This window comes from Loxodonta africana, chromosome 19 (genome assembly GCF_030014295.1).
Source record: "Loxodonta africana isolate mLoxAfr1 chromosome 19, mLoxAfr1.hap2, whole genome shotgun sequence".
Classification (NCBI taxonomy): domain Eukaryota; kingdom Metazoa; phylum Chordata; class Mammalia; order Proboscidea; family Elephantidae; genus Loxodonta; species Loxodonta africana.
Genome location: NC_087360.1, coordinates 8425740 through 8444392, shown reverse-complemented (window position 1 = coordinate 8444392; position 18653 = coordinate 8425740). Strand labels below are relative to the sequence as shown.

The following is an 18653-nucleotide window of genomic DNA, read 5'->3' as shown; positions in this document are numbered from 1 at the left end:
TCCCCTGGGTGCCATCGCAGCACATCTGTCATAATGGTCTGCTCCCTCTGAGACAGGAACACAGGAGGGCAGTGACCAGGGCATCTTGTCCACCACTGCATCTCTAGACGACTGTCTGGCACGACAAATATTTGTGGCATCACCAACCCAGGGAGAATGAGATTTAACTCCAAGGTCCCTTGACTTCTGAGACCTTCCCTAAGTTGGCTCCAAACTCCTTGTTCCCTGTGACTCAGGAAGAGCAGCAGGAAGGTGAACAGAAAACCAAAACACTTATTGCCATTGAGCTGATTCTGACTCATGGCAATCCAACACGTTACAGAACTGCTCCATAGGCTTTTCTTGGCCATAATGTTTATGGAAGCAGGTCACCAGGCCTTTCTTCTGTGGCACTGCTGGGAAGGTTCAAACCACAAGCTTTAGGTCAGTAGTCAAATGCAAGCCGCCTGTGCCACCCAGGGACCTACGTAAACAGAAAGCGGTACTAAATCCTAAACAGTGACTGAGACAGCATGGTTCCTGTCCTGTGGCACCTACATCCTGGCCACCGGCCCCGAGCCTCTTACACACCCAGGATCCGTGGTGGAGTGCCTAGACAAGCTGCTGGTGGACCCGTCCCCCTAGATCCCCCGTTACCCTAGAATCTGAAGTGGAAGGTCTAGGATGGTAGAATTCATCTTGTCTGAAACATCTTTTCTGAAGTTTGCTGAAAATTGGTTAGTCCCACTGTCAGGGAGACAATTTACTCACCCCTTGATGTGATCTAATTGACATATAAGGCTTAGGGCCCTTTTCGGCTCATTGAACAACCTCAGTCACAAGGTTTCAGTTTTTGGTCACACTTGGCTCCCTAATCAAAATTCTACGCAACATCCTTTTGCTGACCTGTGTGTTCAGAGGTTACTGCTACTATGCACAGCAACAGTGGAGAGGGTCCTCCTTCCATATCCCCATCTCCCACAACACCTCCACACCACAGGGGAGAAAAACCATCCACCTGCCTCCCTGGTTAAAGCCTCCCCCTCATCAATTCCCTCTACAGTGTGGTGGTCCCTGCAGAGAGCTAGCAAGTTCACACACCACCGCCCACCCCCCTTTGGTGCTGACACCTAAGGTGATTCTTCCCTAGGATCTGGTTTTCCCCACAGCCTGCAGCATACACAGAAATCGCCAGACCCCTGACAGCTAGAGTGCCCACCTCAAGTGCACTGCTGCTCTGGGACTTTGTCACGCTCAACTTGCTCTGCCCTCCAAAGAGGAAAGGAGATGCTGGACCTGGCTTCCCTGCACACGTCTTTGAGCCCTCTGCCCCCAGCCTGGCCTCTCCCACAAAGGGACCCCAGGCTCGCTCAGTCATGTCCACCTTCACCTGTGGGGCTGCCTAACCATCAGCCCTGCCATGAGGGAGGTGCCCGAGGACAGACAAGGCCAGGGCTGAAGGGCTGCCCGTGGGCGTGCTGACACACAGACCAGCTGCCTCAGGAAAAGGGGCTGCTCTGACACCAAGTTACTATTCATTCAAGCAGCACAGGGTTTCTCACTAGCCCTTACAAGACACTCCAATGAGGCCTGTGGCGCCCTCTAGTCACACACATTAACAGTCCACAGCAAAGACCAAGTGGCATAAATAGGATAAAGTGTCATGTCAATTCAGGCCAGGTTTTGCTGCCAAATGAATAGTAAAGAAATGATCCGTGTTTAGAGCTTTGTGGATTTTACAATTGCACACAGGGACTCTGGACCTGAACACAAAAACAGCTGACCAAGTTGACCAGGAAGAAGCAGCAGTAGCACAGATGACAACCTCAAGAATGGGGGTGATGGCAGGCACTTGCTGAGTGCCTACTACATGTAGGTACTGTGCCCATCATTTTTCATGTGATTTTACCTCATTTCCCCAGTAACAGCCCTCTAAGATGTATTAATGTTCCCATTTTGCAGATGAGGGAACTAAAGCTAGAGATTAAGTGACTTGCCCCAGGTCACTGAGCCAGCTGAAGATCCCTACACTGCAGAGCTACACTCCTAACACCATAAATGAAGGCAGATGTACCTGAAAAACATGTGAGGGCCCTACTCAATCCAAGAAACTGTCCCAATCCCCTGGAAGAGGCTCACACTTAGTGCTTAGACAACCTTAGAAGGAAGGGCGCCAACCAAAGGTGCAGAGAAGTACTTCCTCTTCCAGGGAAGTGGAAGGCAGGAAGGATTCCCTCTCTCTTTCCAGACCATAAGACTCTCGATTCTACCCCTTTTACATGTCCTGTTACCAACTCATCCTTCAAATCCCTGAGCCAACCCCAAGGATCCAGATGCGGCTCAGGGAGATCAGGTGAAACGCCCTGAAAAATGGGCAAAGACGTGGCCAGATTCTGAAGCCCTGAGTCAGGCGTAGAGGGAGTAGGCAGGCCACAGCTTCCACGGAACAAAACCAAAGAAGACGGGCGGGAATTCCAAACTTCAAAGCAAGAGATACTAAGGTCTAGCTTCTTTAGAGAAGGACTTCAAAAATCCCAGGAGTCCGAGAATGGCTCCCTCCTTCTACTCAGATATAACGACCACTAACAGCCTCTGACCACGAGAGCAGTGTCTTTGGGATGTAAAAAGTGGGACCAACCCCACTAGAGTCATAAAATTCGCATGAGACTGTGAAACAAGACCACCTTATCGTGCTTTCCAAAGCACTTTTCCAACTTATGGATAAAACAAATCTGCCTGGATTTCAACAGCAGCTGATCCATCCTGGAAAACAACAGAGAGCAGCAACGCATCCAAAGAAAAGGTGCAAGAAGCTGCTGCTCGCGAAGACCTCCATTCAGCCCGCTCTACCCAGCTGCCAAATCAAGCTACAAGAGCTTTTGCTCCCGGTAGCTTCACTGTCCAGCCTTTGTAGGAACTGGCCACGGGCTGGCTTGTCTAGAGCAAACTGAGAAATACCTGAAATGCAAAATCCTAATAAAGGACGCTCACAAAACCAACAGGTAAGACAGAACCTCGGAGGTGGTCTCTACTGACAAGCCCAACAAGGATTCTGAAGAAGCCATGAGGTAACCATGTGATGGCAGGACCATGGAAAACAGTGACACACAGGGGACAAAAGGAATAATAAGGAAGGTGAGTAAGTCAAAGCACTCTCATTCTGGCACAAAGCTCCTGTCCAAATCTCTTTTATGTGACATCCAAAGGTCTACACACCAAATCTCAATTCCATTTTCTCCTATCCTTGCCTCGCTTTTTTTTTTTTTTTTTAACTAAACCAGAATGCCTCTTTGTTAATTTGAGTGTAAGTTCTTCTCAGCAAAGCGAATCACGGCATCCGGTGATTTTCACTTACAAACCAGTCTCCCCAAACCCAAGGCCACTTGTTGATTTTATCCACCCAGGATCCTCAGCACCATCTGGTGAAGAAAATATGGACTCCACACAAAGAAGTTCTACTATCTAACACCTTTTCTCCATCAGCAACTCAGAAGTGTCTCCCTTAATGGGAGTGGCTAATTCATTCATTCCAGAAATATTTACTGAGTGTCTCCAATAAAACAGATACTGTCCTTTAGAATACTCGTGAGTAGAACCTCCTCAATCCATCATCTCTAAATTACTGGGATTAATTTACCAGGATTAACCTAAATAAACGGAAAGACACCTCGTGTCCATGGATCAGAAAAATTATTATTGTTTAGATGGCAGTACTTACCAAAGTGTACAGATTCAATGCAATCCCTATCAAAATTCCAGCTTATTTTTTACAGAAATGGACAAGCCGATCCTAAAATTCATATGAAAATGCAAGGAACCCTGAATAGCCAAAGTGATCTTGAAAAAGAACGAAGTTGGAGGACTCACACTGCTCCACTTCAGATTTTACTACAAAGCTATAGTAAACAAGATAGTGCAGTCCTGGCATAAAAATAAAAATAGACTAATAAAACAGAATTGAGAGTGCAGAAATAAATCATCAATTGATTTTTGACAAGGATGCCATGACCATTCAGTAGGGAAACCAGTGAAAAAAAGCCAGCTGCCATCAAGTCCATTCTGACTCACGGAACCCTCACGTATGTGAGAGCAGAACTGTGCCCCACAGGGTTCTCATGGCTATCTTTTCTTCTGAGGCATCTCTGGGTGGACTCAAAACTCCAGACTTTTGGTTAGCAGCCAAGCGTGTTAACCATCTGAACAACTCAGGGACTCCTTCAGTGGGGAAAAAAATGATCTGTTTAATGAATGGTGCTGGGACAACTAAATATTCACACCCAAAAGAATGAAATGGATTCCCATCTCAAAACAAATACAAAAATTAACTCAAAATAAAACAAGATCTAAATTTAAGAGCTACAACTATAGAACTCTTAGAAGAAAGCATAGGTATAAATCTTCACGACCTTGGATGAGGCAAAGGATTCTTAAGTGTAACGCCAAAAGTACAAGTGACAAAAGAAAAAAATAAACTGGGCTTCACGAAAATTAAAAACTTTTGTGCTTCAAATGACACTATCCAGAGAGTAAAAAAAACCCAGAATAAGATTAAATATTTACAAATCGTATATTCGATAAGGATCTGTACAAAAAATTCTTACAATACAACAAAAAGACAACCTAATTTTAAAAACGGGCAATGGATCTGAATACATATTTCTCCAATGAAGATACACAGATGGCATATGAGCACATGAAAAGATGTTCAACATCATTAGTCAATAGAGTAAGTAGCCTACACTGGAGACCCATCGATTACCCTTCTCATTCACACATTCACTCACCCACCCACCCAACCTACTCCCACTCCAGTGCTTGTTGCTGTTAGCGGATGTACAGTCGGCCCTGACTCATAGGGACTCCATGCACAATGGAACAATCATCAGCTGTGGGTTGGACTGTTGTGATCCATAGGGTTTTCATCCATGATTTCCAAAAGCAGATCATCAGCTCTTTCCTCCTAGTCCATCTTAGTATAGAACATTTGCTGAAGCCTGTTCAGTGTCATAGCAACACACGAGCCTCCACTGACATGGGTGGTGGCGGTGCACTAGGTGCACGGGTAGGGCAACAAACCCAGGTCTCCTGCACGGCAGGTGAGAACGCTAGGTGCATGGGTACAGAAATGAACCCAGGTCTCCCGCACGACAGGTGAGAACACTACCACCGAAGCACCGCTGCCTTCACAGACCAGGATGTTTACTGGCTGTTAAGTATGTACCAGACTCAATGCTAGGTGCTGGAACTACACAGGTGAGTAAGACATGCTCCCTATCCTCAAAGGCATTACAGTCTGCGGGGAGAAAGACCTGTAACCACACAAACGCAACGCAACACGAAGATAACAATAATGACATTAAAAGCGAACATCTAGTGAAGGCTTACTAAGTGTTAACTATTCTTCTCAATACTTACGCCAATGATCTATGAACAAGCGGTAATTATTATCTCCGTTACAAATCAGAAAACCGAGGAACAGAGCAGTTAAATAATTTGGCCCACGTCATGGCAGAATTCTCACCTGTCACGCACAAGACTCAGGCTCCATTCTCAGCCAATCCACCTCATGAACAGCCACCACCTGTCTGCAGTGGAGGCTTGCTTGTTGCTATGACACTGAATAGGTTTCAGTGGAGCTTCCAGACTGAGAAAGTAGGAAAAAAGGCCTGGCAATCTACTTCCAAAAATCAGCCAATGAAAACTCTATGGAACACAGTGGTCCATCTGCAACTTGTCAAGGGGATGGTGCAGGACTGGGCAACATTTCATGCTGTTGTGCGTGCGGTCGCCACGAGGTTAGGGCCAACTCAACAATGGCAGCTAATAACAACAACATACTGCTAATAAGTGGGAAAACAGAGATATGAACCCAGGCCGTAGCTCCAAAGCATGGAACCTAGAGTGCCGACCTAGAAGATATACCTCATGCTCTGGGATGGAAGGCTAGGAAAAGGGTCAGCAAACAAAGAAGGTGTTGACAGATGTGAGTCTGGGAGGGAGACTACAACTGTGCAGGCCAGGGGTAGGGTGGGGTTAGGGAGGGGATATTCTAGGCAGAAGGCACACTAAGATAGAGATGTGAAACTATGTGACACACTCAAGGAACTGCTAATAGCCTGACAGGGCTGCTGAAAAATGGCTCTGAGGTGGCAGAAGCCTAATCCTCCAAGGGCCTCGTGGCACATGAGGAAAATTTACCCTGTGAGAGAATTAAAGGACTTTACATACAGGGGCTACATGATGGGATTCTGACAACAGGGTGGGAAGTGGCTAGGTTTCGGATGGACAGCAAGACTAAAAACAGGGAGGTACACTAAGCTACGGCGGTCCAGCCTGAAGATTAGGAAGGTGTAAGCTAGAGCACCAACAGAAGGGGCGAAGAGAAGGAGACGGACTCAGGCAGGGTTTTATAACTGGACTTCCAAAGACCCAAGTAACTGATGGAGCATGCAGGAATACAAGCATAAAAAGTCACCAAAGGCACTGAGGTTTCCGGCTTGAGCGATGGAAGAACAATGGGCTTAGGAGAGGGGAGAAAACAACGTCTCCACTTAGGACACACTTAGACTCACGGACCGTGGGATCCAAGGAAGGTGTCTAGCAAGCACATGGGACCAGAGCTGAGATACACAATCGGGAATCAACACTGTATGTTGTTGTTGTGGACAGGCGCCATCGATTCGGTTCCAACCCACAGTGACTCTATGTATAACACTGCCCGGGTGTTAAAACTAGTTACATCAATGCAACTGTCCAGGGAGAACAGGCAGAGAGAAAAGAGGGTCTTGGACAACACTCAGAAGACTAAAAATATTCAAGAGGCAGATGAGAAAGAACCACCTGCTGAGGAACAGCCAAAAAGGCAGGAAAAGCAGCAGGGGTTATGGCATCACAGACGCCAAGGAAGGGTTTCCAGAGGGGCCAGGCAAGAGTTTCCACTGTGAAGAGAAGGTAAGTTAGAACAAAAAGGCAGATGTTATATTTTTACAACTAAGACTTGCTCTCCATCGTTCCCAGACCTTCTTTCTGTTAGCTCAAGACAGGAACCATTCCCGAAGCCAACTCTTCAGACAGCGACTGGACTGGACTAGAAGATAGAAAATGAGTGGGCTCCTTGGCTTAAGTAGACACATGAGACTACGCGGGCAGCTCCTGTCTAGAGGGGAGATGTCAAGGCCAAGGGAGACAGAAGCCAGCTGAATGCACACGGAAACACAGGGTGGAGAAGGAATGTGCTGTCTCTTTAGGAGGAGAGCAATTAGGAGTATATAGCAAGGTGTATATAAGGTTTTATATGAGAGACTGACTTGATTTGTAAATTTTCACTTAAAGCACAATTAAAAAAAAAAAAGACTGTTCTCAGCTTTCCATCTAACTACCCCTAACAATAGCACACTGACACTTAGGCCCACAAAGGGTAGTCATAGCCCCTCCAACAGCCTGGGATTCCTGTCAGGCTAACACTGCATTCTAATACCTGTATATTTACTTCAATGGTACGTCTGTACCCAAATCAGGCATAAACGGATGCCCCAAGGAAAGTCTTATTTTACCAGTGTTGCAGGCCTCTTAACATACATTTGTAGGCTCCAGGGAGGGCTTTAGTTTGTTTATATACCGAGGATAAGCAGCAAGAGAATAAAAAACACAGGAGCTACCAAAAAGCCCAGGAGATAGGAGGACCACTGGAGAGTCTGAAGAAAACCAAGGACCTTTTCCTCAGAAAAATGCACACGGGCATCAGGTCATAAAACATGAGTACGCGATTTCAGGAAGGTTCAAGGGACTCCTGTCTTAAACACTATTTAAAAACCCATAATGGGTAACACTGTGGTCATGGCTGCATAATTTCTAAGCGGTTTTCTTCTCGGTGATTTTATAATTATTAACGACATTTTCAACAACAAGCAGTAATCGTTTCTCCAGTTAAAAAAATAAGGCGGTAAGGCAATAAAGCTATTTTCACTTCAGTGGGTTAGAAAAACCCCACTGAGACAAGAACTCTTCTCACTAACGGCCCTTCTTTAAAAGCACCTACCCAAAGTGGGAGCAGAGCTGAAGAATTTTCTGGCACTTTTTGACTGGAGAAGCAAACGAAGTCCTCAGGAACTGGCCCAGCCAAAGATGCACACTGGCCAGAGAACATGCAAGCGGCCCCTGCCAAGGAGGCTCACTCCAACCCCACTGGCAGCGGCATGTGGGGCTCGAGTACAGGGGAACCCCAGGTCTAAGGAAGCCTGATGCAACACACGTCTGGACCCCATTTGAAGGTAGGATGGGAGAAGTACAGACTTCTGAGGCAGGGCAGGTAAAATTCTGCTGGGGGGCGGGTGGGGAGGACTAGGCCCCACTGCAGGGACAGACTAAGCAACTGTAACTTCCCAACAGAGCCTCCAGTTGGGTCCTTCATCTAGCACGTGGGTGAGTGTGCCTCCAGGACTTCTACCCCTCCTCTGAGCCAAATCCATTCTGACAGGGTGGGTGTGGTAGTAGGGAGTCATTTAGACCTCCTGAGCCCTCCTTCAAGGACACTTACTTTTGAAGAGTGAGGTCTACCACCTGCAAGGTGGAGACTCTAGCTTTCATTTAGAAAATGCAAATGGCTTTGAGATTGTCAAAATCTACTCTTAGGCCCAAAAAACCCCAGGGGTGAGAACACTGTTGAGCAAAGGGTGAAGTGAGGCAATGGGCAGGGTACTTATGTGACAACCACCTTCTCTCTGGGACTAAGGGAAAAGCTTGCTGCCCTGCTGCCCTGACTTACACGTCTCCCTCAATGCACCTAAGTGGAAAACAATCAACTTAGAGTGAGCATCACAGCTGCAAGAACTTCTGGCTACAGGGTTTACAGGTCCTCTCTGGATGGAAATCTCTGCCAGGAGTGGCAGGACCTAAAAATGTTTCTAGGCCCAAAGACACACAAAATGTTGCCTCATGCAGTGTCAAAGATCTTATCCACCACAGGACATAGGGTGTGACAAGTTAACACAAATGCACTCCAGGTAACAGGAACCTCAATCCTGAAACGCCAAGGCCCCAGCAACACTGAATACAAACGTCCTATGAACCACAAGATGCCACAGGAATGGTACTGTTGGCAGGGATTAGGTAGATCCCTACCGATCTGAAGGTTTTCACAGGGAAGCTGAGGTGTGAATAAGCAGCAAGAATTGGAGAGCCGGTGACACACTGTGCTACTGTTCCACACAGAGGTTCCACGTCAAAACCACCTGCACTGTCGCTGGGTTAATCCAACTCCAAAAGAGCAGTGAGATTCAGGAACACCTCATGAGGTACATTTGTCTGAAATAATCCAACAAAACTGAGAGGAAAAAAGGAAAAAAAAAAAAAAAACACCAAAATTTAACTTTGTTTTTGAAACAAAATCGCTTAATAAAATGACATGTGTGATTGGATTTAAGCTCCGCCATTTGTAGTACTTCCTCAGTGACGCCTAATGTGAGGCCAAACGTTCCTACATTTCGGCCTGAACATTCCAAAACATCTTGATTCCACTAAGGAAATTCCCTGGGACTATAAATAAGCATCCCATTCAATGCCCACATCATAACTCGCCCCATCCAATCCTCAACGCCTTCTACACGGCTACCCAGGCGGCACCCGACTTCGAATATTATTTGGCAGGTTACTTCCTAAAACCTAAACTTTGCTGCCCCGCTTCCTGGACACGAACCTTTCCGGAGCCCATTCACGCCGCGAACACACCCAGGGCTTTGTTTTACACGCGCATTTCTCCTCCCTCCCGTCCCAAGAGAGGGTGCTTTTCCTTCTCAATCCGGCCGAGGCCGAACGCTGCCACCCGGGGTCGCGGCTGCCCACGCCGCCGCGCGGACTCGCTCGGTTCCGCCTTCCCGGCCGCCCGGCCGCCCGCCGGCTCGCGCCCTTCCTGCCCCTCGGCCCACGGCGCGCGGGCAGCGCGCAGACAAAAGCCCGGCCGTCGGGCCCACGGGCCTGCCGCCCACCCGGGCCGCGCGCGGCGTCACCCGCCCGGAGGCCGAGGGTCTCGGGGCAACCAGCGACGGAAAGGCGGCGGCGGCGGCGGCACGCGCGGGCCCCGGGCTAGGGCGCGAGGAGGGGAGGCGCGCCCGGCGCCGCCACTCGCCCGCGGCAGTGCCCCGGCCGGCAGGCCCGCCCGACGGCGAGGCCCTGCGCGGCGCCCGGCGGCCACATTGTCCTCGCGGCGCCCGGCCACGGCTGCCCGCACACGCCCCCTCCCCGGGCCGCAGCGGGTCCCCGGCGCCGGGCGGCCGCCGCCTCTGCGCGCCTCACGGCCGCCCCGGCCCGGCCCTGGCGGCCCCGCCGCCGGCGGCTGCAAAACTTTCTCCTCAGCGCGGCGTCGCGGCCGCCTCGGCGCGTCAGGCGGGCGGGCAGGCGGCGGCGGTCCTCCCTCAGCCCCACCCGGCCGCCGACCTGGTCCGGCTCCGATTCATAGTCGTCGTCTTCAGCGCTCACGGACATGGCCATGGCTCATGGTGGGCCCCGGCTCGGGCGCGCTGACATGGCTGAGCGCCGCCGCCGCCGCCGCCGCCCGCCCGGAGCAGGCTCGGCGCCCTGGCTCGGGCTCGCTCGGCCCCGCCGCCGCGAGGAGGGAGCGCCGCGCGCCTCGCACGCCCGCGCTGGAGGGGGCGGGGCGGGGCGGGGCGGGGCGCGAGGGGCGGGGCGGCCGCGCTCATGCATATGCATAAGGCGGCCAGGAAGGGGCTGGCCCCCGACCGGCGGGCCAATGGCGCGGCCGCGGCGCCCGGGCCGCACACAAAGGGAGCGCGGCTTACGGTGACACGGGGGCGGGCCCTCGGGGCGGCCCCGGCGGCCGGCGCGCGGGACTGGGCTGCGTGGGGGCGTGCCCGCGCCCCGCCCTGCCCGCGCCGCGGGATGCACATGGGTGGCTGCACGCCGCCGCCGCGGCGACAGGAAATGCACGCCCGGGGCTGGGGTGGGGTCTTTTGTGTGGTCCTGCGGGGCGCCTCGCGGGAGCCCCGGGGCGCACGGGCCACGGGCGGCGCTGCACGCGAGGCCAGGCTCAGGGCTCCGGGATGGCACAGGCTCCGGGACCAGGACCGAGGCCCGCGTACCCGGGAGCCCCCACCTGGGGCTTGCAGGTCAGAGGGCCCAGGTTCCCCAGGCGCCGGCGGTTGAGTTGTTCCCTCCTCGGGACGCTGCCTTCCTGATTGCCCTTTCAGGTAGAGAGGGAGTCCGCATCCAACGCGGGACGGTGCAGACGGGAGTTCTGCTGGAGCTGCCTGACTTGAGGACTGCCAGACAGAATGCCCTGGGTGGGCCCCCCAACCTCCTGGACAGTACCCAGGAGTCAATTTTGCAAGGGGTGGGGGGCGCCACTGGCAGAACCCAGTTCTCCCAGGCAACTGGCAGCCCCTGGGTTTACCCAGAAGGTGTGGATTTCTAATTTCTTAGCGTGGTAGGGTTCCTCGTGCTTACTCCAAAGCAGCCACCCCTGCAGGACATAATTACTAGAAATTCAAAATTAAGATTAATTAAAAAAGAAAGTCGGGCATTTCTAGGTGCAGCCCCTCACCCTGAAGGAGGCACTCACTGACCAGTGCTGATATATGCATCGAAACCATCGTTCAACACAAGCTAAGGAACAGGAGGACTTGGCTGGCCAGGTGGCACACGAATCATCTAACTAGGAATGTCCAAGGTCACACTACATATGTGTGCATGTACATGCCACGGAGCTCAGTTTCTTCATCTGTAAAACCCAACAGAGGGCCAGGTAACCTGTAAGAGATCAAAGGCTTTCCAAGAATAAGCCCCATTAGCTGTGAAAGCGGGCAACCAACTCTGCAACAGCCACTGAGCCTGTTATCCTTGCCCAGGCCACCTGCACCAAAATCCCCAGGTGAGAACAAAAGGGACCTGAAGCTGTTCATGGCTTCGGCATTCAAGGAAAGCAGCATGTGTATGGAGGCAGCTAGCTGGGAGTCAGCAGGACTGATGGAGCAGCATGTCAGTTTTACTGAGTGGACCTCAAAGCCTGTGTGAAATTGATATACCCACTGACACTACAGGAAAAAAATCCCAACCAACTGGCTCCTTACTAAACCATAGCTGTTCTGTGTTTCCTTCTACCCCTCTTAATTTTTCACAATCTGCTCAAGGTTACCAACAAGAAGCAAACAAAAGGACAACCCCCTACTTCGCTCCACCCCCAAAGGTCTCAGCTTCTTAAAAGCTACCTTATCTGGACTGAAATCTTTATCTGACCCAGGAGGAAGGCTTCTAAAAAAGGGGAAGAGGTTGATAAGATGCTAATCATGCTTTCACTTCAGTGGTCATAATGACTGGTCAAAACAGGAGGGTAAGGAGGCACCCAAACCACATGATATATATCAAGAGGAAAGTCTGGAAGCAGGGCTGTTTCTGGAATGTCTCTCCCCATCACCTATTAGGAGACCAAGTGTATTTAGAACTGTCTTTGAGGGGATTTCTTTTGAGGGCTCTGGAAAGCTCACCTTTGTGTGTTTAAGGAAGTTAAGACAGCTAGGTCTCAATTATCGAAGCTCAAACAAGAGAAAGGGGAGGCGTGGATACACAGAAGCTGCAGCTAACACAAACTTCATGTTAGCCACCAACTCCTTCCTTCCGTTATAGTCATTTCAGAGCCCCCTCCCCCCTTCAAGGGTGAGGAAATGGAGGCCTAAGACCATTAGAAAGCAGCTCTCATACTGAGTGAGGGTCCCTTATATAACATCGTACCATCCCCTCCAGGGGCCCACACAATAACAACAGTTAAAATATATTAAGGAGTCCCAGAGTGTCACAAACGGTTAAGAGCTCAGCTACGAACTGAAAGCTCACCAGTTCGAACCCATCCAGTGGCACCTTGGAAGAAAGGCCTGGCAATTTCCTCCTGAAAGGTCATGGCCATGAAAACCCTATGGAGCAGTTCTACTCTGCACACATGCGGTGGCCATGAGTCAGAATCAACTCCAAGGCGACCGGTAATATTTACCAAGCACATTCAAAGGCCACACACCAAGTGTGCTGCACACATCTCATTCATTCTCAAAAGCCCCGAGGTAGGTGCTACTGCTGATCCCATTTTACACATGGAGAAACTGAGGCACACTGCTGTGAACAGTGAAGAAACCAGGATCTGAACCCCGAGGAAGTTGGAGCCCTGTGACCAGGCTCATAACCACACCACTCTCAAGCCTTATGCCAGAGGCAAGACCACTGTAATAATTCAAGTGAAAAACCCAGGGTTATGTAGGAAAAAAATTAACTGTTCTTTGGTAGATCTTATAAACTCTGCATTCTTGGTTCAAATCCAATTCCAAGGTGGATAGGTATGGTTTTGATATGCCTATTTGGCAGGGGCACCACGGAACTAGTAAACTAGGGTTTAAGACACAGTGAGTTTTCTCTAAACCCTCAGAAGGCTCCTACCAGCCATAAAAATTCCTCTTCTAACACCTGCAAAGAGCTTCTTACTCCTCTATTTCCCTCAATCACGTTTCGTTCAGTTAACTTCTGCAAACAATTATCCAACGTTTATTTTATATTAATAGTGTGCTGGATTGTATGTACAATACAAATCACATCTCTTACCCGGAAGAACTGCCACCTTAAAACTTAGCATTTACACTGCACATTGCCCTAGACTGGTCCCTTCTCTCTCTCTGACACATCTTTCAGTGACCTTAAGGACTGAACAGGGGCCGTGGTGGTTCAGTGGTAAAATTCTTGCCCTCCATGCGAGAGATCTGGGTTCAACTGCCTGCCAATGGACCTCCTGTGCAGCCCCACCCATCTGTCAGTGGAGGCTTGCACATTGCTCTGATGCTGAACAGGCTTCAGTGGAGCTTCCAGACTAAGACAGACTAGGAAGAAAGGCCTGGTGATCTGCTTCTGAAAATCAGCCAATGAAACCCTGTGAAGCACAACGTCTGGTGCACAACCCATCAAAAGGATGGCGCACGACCAGGCAGTGTTTTGTCCCGTTGTACGTGGGGTCGCCATGAGTCAGGGGCCAGCCACACGGCAGCCAACAATAACAAAGACTGAGCACACTCCCTGCTCCACTTAGCCAAGACCTTCTTTCTTAGAAAGAGCTTCCCAAAGCTGATTCCACCAGGACAGTCAGGAGGATAGAGAAGCTCCACCAAGTGGTGACAAAATAAGCAGGAAGAGAGGATGCCAAGGCCTCCTTGGTCATTCAATCCCCTGCTTTCTCCCTGGATGTCATTTAATTTTCCAGTTTGCCTATCATATCCTGAGGCCTCAGCAATGGACCCCTGGCTGCCAAGGGATTTTACCAGGACTGAGCCACCTCCCTGGAAACCCCAGTGGCGTAGTATTTAAGAGCTACGGCTGCTATCCAAAAGATCGGTAGTTCGAATCTACCAGGCGCTCCTTGGAAACTCTACGGGGCAGTTCTACTCTGTCCTACAGGGTCCCCAATGAGTGGGAATCAACTCCACGGCAGTGGGTTATGGAGCCACCTCCCAGGGCAGGGCGGGGTAATGCAGTAAGGTGAGGGGAGGAGGAAGGGGCATGGACGTCCACTCTTAACTGCCGCCCTCTCCGTCCCCACTTCAGGGAAAGGGAAGGGACAAAGACAGGCTCAGCAAGTGCTTCCAGCACCCTGGGCTTCCCTAAAGGGAAGGTCTCTCCGGCATGTGGTTCTACCCTTGTGCCCATGTCCTAAGGAGCTTAACTGAAATTTGGCAGCATTTTTTTCTCCAGAGGATCTGGATAGGGAAAAAGACAGATTCTCTTTGTGTCCAGACCAGTGACTGGCTGGTACTTTCCTGGACCCATGGACACCCTTTTGAAAACCTGGTGGCAGAATGGCTGAGCGCTCAGCCGCTAACTGAAAGATTGGTGCTTTAAACCCACCAAAGGTTTGACTCAGTGGCACCTCAAAAGAAAGGCCTGGCAATCTTCTTCCATAAAGATAACAGCCAAGAGGAAAAACCAGAACAGAAACAATGAGCAGGTTGACACACTGTGAAAAGCGTAACAAATGTCAGTGGACAAACTGTATAGAGATTGTTAAATGGGAACCTAATTTGCTGTATAAACTTTCACCAAAAACTCAATACAATATTGTAATTTAAAAAGAAAGATTACAGCCAAGAAAATCCTAAGGGACAGTTCTACTCTGTTACGTGGGGTTGCTAATGAGTGGAATCGACTCAACATCACCTAACAAGAACAGCAACAAGGCGGGGACAGAAATGACAGAGCTGCCAAGCAAAAGGTTGCTGCCTATTGCAAGTCATAATTTATGTTTAACGAGCAACAGAAAACAAATTCTTCAGTTATTTTACTATTATTTTATCATTTGTCTCTTTGTTCTTCAATAGGTTCCCCTCCTCCCTTAATGGCAAAAACAGAAGATCTTTTGGAGAGCTATTTTTCTGATAAAATGTAAATAAGATAAATTTTTGCATTAAGTCAAATAGCAACTCAGGACTCTAGGGTTACCTGGGTGCAACTCTGGTTCAAAGAGTGACTGTGTTTGACGGACCAGGTTGACAGTTTGAACCCACCCAGTGGTGCTGTGGAAGAAAGGCCTGGCGATCTCCTTCCATAAAATTTACAGCCAAGAAAACCCTATGGAGCACAGCTCTGCTCTATAACACATGGGGTCGCCACGAGCTGGAACTGACTGGACAGCAATGGGTTTAGTTTTTAAATACATAAAATGCCATCATTAATTCCAGCCTACAATAGAGACTGCTGTGATTTTCAACTACTTTTCTTAAAAAAGCCAAATATCCCCCTCTGTCATCTTGTCAACTAGACAACCCACCAAACACTTGTCTATCCCCGCATCCTCCAAACGAAAACCTTGGAGATACAGGATCTAAAATTATGTGAACTTAGACTCAAAGAGAAGACAGAAACAGTGATAACAACCAAAAAAAAAAAAGTATGTAGGAAGGCATACGTGAGCGTGTACGTATAGGTATATCTGTAGGCATATGTATATACATCTTTGTGTACGCTGCATATACATTCACATACATATTATAGCACATAGAAGGCACAGTTACGGATACTTCCTAGATATAACCAAACACCTCTTGCGAGTTTGAAGGCTTGGGACCCAAGTGTCACGGAACAACTCAGTCAACTGGCATAATACAGTTCATAAAGATAATATTCTATATTGTTTGGTAAGTAGCATCTGATGTCTTGGAAGCTTGCAAGCAGCCATCTCAGATACAACTAATGGTCTCTACTCGTCTGCAACAAAAGAGAATGAAAGAAACCAAAGACTCAGAGAAGAAACTATGCCACAGGACTAACAGCCCACAAGAACCACAACCTCATCGAGCCTGAGGCCAGAAGTACCCAGCTACCATACCCACTGTTCTGACCAGGGATACAATAGAAGGTCACTGATAGAAAGGGAGAAAAATGTAGAACAAAATTCAAATTCCTAAAAAAGGCCGGATTTACTGGACTCAGAGAGACTAGCAGGACCCCCAAGACTATTGCCCTAAAATACCCCTTGAACATGGAACTGAAGCCACTCCCTATGGTCACCTTTCATCCAAATAATAGATTGGCTTATAAAATAAATGAGCTCCTTTAAATAATCAACTATATGAGACCAAATGGGAACATTTACCCTAAAACAAAGATGAGATGGTAAGGAGAGGGAGGGAAGCTAGATCAACAGAAACAGACCAAAGAGAATGGAAATGAGAATGCTGACACATAGTAAAAAAATGTAACCAATGTCATGGAACAATTTGTATAAAAATCGTTAAACGGGAGCCTAATTTGCTGTGTCAACTTTCACCAAAAACACCATAAAATATTAATAAGGGAGAGAGAGAGGAGACAGAAACCAAAGGTTATTTACTCAAAGTGGGAGTTTAAATAAAGCAGAGCATTATTGTTGCCAGGTGCCATCGAGTCGGTTCTGACTCACGGCGACCCTATGTACCACGGAAAGAAACACTGCCAGGTCCTGCGCCATCCTCACAATCGTTGCTATGCTTGAGCCCATCGTTGCAGCCACTGTGTCAATCCATGTCCTTCGCTGACCCTCTACTTTACCAAGGATGATAGTAGTGAGGTGAAATATGAGTAGAAATATATTCATCATTCATTGCAGCACTATGACAATAGGTAACAGGTGGAAACAACCAAGTGTCCATCAACAGATGAACAGATAAACAGAATGTGGTACAGACATAAAATGGAGTATTTTTCAGCCATAAAAAGACATGAAGCTTTGATTCCATGATTCGACACGGCTGAACCTTAAAACATTATCCGAAGTGACATACGTCAGGCAAAACAAGCCAGGTGCTACTTGATTGCATTTATCTGAAATATCCAGGCTAGGCAAATCCACAGAGGCTGGAGGCAATGAGTGGTTGTCTGGGGCTGGGGCCTGGGGGAGACGGGAGTGGCTGCTAATGGGTACCTACCTGCGTATGTGGTTTCCTGGGGGGTGGGCAAATATTTTGGAATGAGATAGAGGTGACAGTTCACAACATTGTGAATGTACTAAATGCCACTGAATTGTTCATGATTAATGATTAACTTTACCTCAAAAAAAAAAAAAAAAAAGAGGGGAGTATGTGTGGATATGTGTATTTCGTTGTCGTTAGCTGCCACTGAGTCATCCCCGACTCACCAGGAACCCATGTACGACAGAACAAAACATTGCTCAGTCCCATACCATCTTCACAAGCACTGATATGCTTGAGTCCACTGTCGCAGCTAGTATGTATTTGGAGTGCATGCCAACCTAGGAGGAGCCCTGGTTGTGCAGTGGTTAAAACACTTGGTTGCTAACCAAAAGTTCGGCGATTTGAACCCACCAGCCGCTCCTCGGGAGAAAGGTGTGCCAGTCTGCTTCTGTAGAGATTTACAGCTTTGGAAACCTTTGGGGCAGTTCTACTCTGTCTTATAGTGTCACTATGAGTTGGAATCAACTAGACGGCAGTGGGTTTGGTTTTTTGGTTCCACCCTAGGGGCTCATCTTCCGGCACTGTATCAAACAGCACTCTGCTGTGATCTGTAAGACTTTCACTGGCTAATTTTCAAAGGTACAGCACCAGGCCTTTCTTCTTCCTTAATCTGTCACAGTCTGGAACCTCCACTGGAACTGTCTACCAGGGGTGATCCTCCTGGTATTCAACATACCGGTGGCATAGCTTCCACCATCATAGTAACACACGACACACCAGGGTATGACACACTGACAGACGAGTGGTACAAGGCGACCCCAGAGGACAGAGTAAAGTAAAACTGCCCAATAGGATTTCCAAGGAGCGGCTGGTGGATTTGAACTGCTGACCTTTTGTTTAGCAGCCATATCACTTAACCACTGCGCCACCAAGGCTCTACAATAAGGCTAGGAGGTGGATATTATATTCTCCGCTGCAGTTGGGGAAACTGGGAGCCCAGAGAGGCATGCCTATACATCTGGGGTCACACAGCTAGTCAATAGTCAGGCGCCTGTTCCCAGGCCAGGGTGCTTCTTCCACCAAGCAATGAGAAACCCAGTGAAGCGTGGCGAGGGGGAGGGGAGCCCTGGTGCTATGTTTAAGCATTTCCTGGCCGGTGGGGTTAAAAAGTTAACAGGAAAGGAAGAAGTAAGTAAACGACTGACTGCCGGGGCCGCCAGGTCCTTGGGTTCCCAGGTTTGCGGTCGGCTG

At 49.0% G+C, this 18653-nt stretch overlaps 1 protein-coding gene across 12 annotated transcripts in view; it reads right to left on the bottom strand.

Annotated features, from left to right (window-relative positions):
• The window catches only part of KDM2B (lysine demethylase 2B), a 155779-nt gene that overhangs the window by 22559 nt on the left and 114567 nt on the right, over positions 1-18653 (bottom strand). The window lies entirely within an intron of this gene.